We start from the raw sequence: 2534 nt of genomic DNA, 5'->3' as shown, positions 1-2534 counted from the left end.
GTGCCCTGACACGGGCCTCCGCCCCGGGCAGAGCGGCCCCCGCCCGTCCGCACTCGCACACCCGCAGGCCAGGGCCTGGGGGTCACGGTCGCTCTCCAAACCAAGCAGCACGGCGCCATCTGTGACGTCTGGGATGAAACGTCCAGGGCCCGGCCTCGGGCCAGGCCCCGCTCGTGAGCTCTGGAGCTCTTCCCGGGTGCCCGGCACTGGCCTCTCGGCCGCGTTAGAGCTGTACCTTCCACACGGTTGTTAAAAACGCAGTGTTCACTCACGTTCTATCGGGAGTGAGGGTTACAGACTTGAAACCCAGTAACACATTATTGAAAAACATCTCACCGACTTATTTTTTCCCCTTTTTTGTCTGGTTGGATCACAGAGACTTTTTGTTGTTAACACAGCAAAATGAAGAAATGGGAAAATTAAAACGAAATGACTCCTACACTTACGACAAAACACACGTCGCATTAAAACTTCAGGCGAGACGCACGAGAGTTTTAGCTTAATATTAGTATGCGTTCATGCCCTGATTCCTTAAATCGTATTACTAGTTCCAATAACTTTTGGAATCATATACTGATTTGTCATTGTTTACATAAATACTACTGTAAGTCATAATCTGTGCTCAATTTCCATTCTTAAAAAAATGTTTCATTTTAATTGGGTTGTTTTCTTACCATTGAGTTTTGAGAGTTCTTCATATATTTTGGATAAGAAACATTCCATTTTTTCTAGCTAATTTAGCAGATTTTTGATGTTTCTAAAATTAACTGGAGTTCAGTCACTTAATTCCAAACTCACTGCTGCATGAATGTAACGTTTATTTACAAGTCTATACAAACAGACTTGTATAGCTTATTTAAGGTACGATTAATTTTAAACATGGCTACTAAAAACAATGAACTGCAAATATAGTGAGTTTTGCCCAGTAAAAGAAAAAAATGCCACACCTGGGGTTTGTGCAGAATAAGCCCTATGACGTGAACACTGGACCTGCAGCCTTAGCTGGGATCATTACAGGTGAGAACACGATCACCTTGTTAGAAATAACCCGGAGGCCCTGGGAACCGGTTTTACAGTCCACGTCGTGGCGTGAGGCCTACGGCTGTGTGGCCGGCAGCCCGGATGGGCCGCCCAGCGGTTCCCGCACGACCTTCAGCTCGTTCCTTACTTTCCCCGGGGCGCCTTCTGAGGACGGGGGCTGGCCACCGGCGACGCTTGGTGACAGCAGCAGCACCCCTGCTTCAGGGACGAGGGCGCTGAACGTTAAGTCCAGGCTGTTCGATCGCTCTGTGTCCCACGTCCTCATCTTCAGAGCGGGGGGTGACACAGCCCACTGCGCAAGTCTGTTCCGAGGACCAATGAAGCGGTGTGAGTGACAACACTCTGCACCAGCTCTGCCCTGTCGTCACCTTGAGGAGGAGCTGTGGGAGTCGCACCGTTGGCACATCACGCCGCACGCCTTCGCCGGCCTCCACGCCACACGTGCAGGGCTGGCGGATGGCCTGGCCACCCGTCCCTCGAGAGGGAGCATGTGACATGGCCCACGCACGAGCCACAGCTGCCTGAGCGGCTACACGACTGCAGCAAGAACGTGGTTTCAACTCTAAATTATTGCAGTTTTAAGTCAACAACAAGCTCAAAACTCTACTCAGATGCTACGTGTGCTCTCAGGGATCCCATCGCCGCACCAGGAGGGGCTGGCGGGGGACGGGCAGCGAGCACGACGCGGGGGGCCCGAGGGACAGAGATGAAAGGCCCGTCTCCGGGGCTCCGGCAAAGCGGCGTGGGGCTCGGAAAATCTGCAAGACGAGCGTTTCCATGGCAAGAAGCCCCAACACTTGAAGACTCTGAATTCGTTTCTAATTAAACTCATAAACGGGATTCTAAAGTGATTTAAAGTGATTCTTTTCCCTGCCGGGGAGGACAGAATCTGCTGTTCTCCTTTGCCTTTTCTTTACTTGATCACATATTCAGACGCTGCCAAGCCTCCCCCGCTTCCTCTTTCTCTCCGAGGGATACGTAACCACAAGCCAGAGTTCGGATTTCACAAGGGACGGACGATGAATTCGAAGCTGACACGTAGGAGCGAGCCTTAAGGCAGGGCTGTAACGCCCACAGACAGAGACGCGAACGCAGACAGGTGACAGGTGACAGACGACAGGCGGCGGAGAGTTAGAGACTGCGGACCAAGGCGAGCGGGAAGCGGCCGTGCGCGCCCCGGGCCGCGGTGGAGACGCCGGCGCTCTCTCCGGCCCGGCAGCAGCGAGCACCCTTCCGTGGGCCGCGCTCGTCCATTTACCGTCCAGCTGCCGCACAGCGTGACAGCGACTCCAGGCCCTGGGGACACAGGTGCGGGGCGGGCACCAGCACCCATGCCTCCCAGGCTGGTCTGGGCACACCGTCCCTGTCCACCGCATCCTCTAACCTCCAGGGCTGGGCAGTGTCCCCTCCTGCGTCTGGTTAAGGGGTTGCAGGCCTCATTGTTCGAGGAAGTTTTACGCCGAGGAGGGACGGGGAGCTGCTTTTCCTGGCCC

At 54.3% G+C, this 2534-nt stretch overlaps 1 protein-coding gene across 1 annotated transcript in view; it reads right to left on the bottom strand.

The window, feature by feature from the left end:
- SNTG2 (syntrophin gamma 2) overlaps positions 1 to 2534 on the bottom strand; it is a 111480-nt gene that overhangs the window by 35497 nt on the left and 73449 nt on the right. The gene's annotated exons all lie outside the window — the stretch shown is intronic.

This window comes from Pteropus vampyrus, unplaced genomic scaffold, assembly GCF_000151845.1.
Source record: "Pteropus vampyrus isolate Shadow unplaced genomic scaffold, Pvam_2.0 Scaffold468, whole genome shotgun sequence".
NCBI classification, from domain to species: Eukaryota; Metazoa; Chordata; class Mammalia; order Chiroptera; family Pteropodidae; genus Pteropus; species Pteropus vampyrus.
This window is presented reverse-complemented; position numbering and strand designations above follow the sequence as displayed.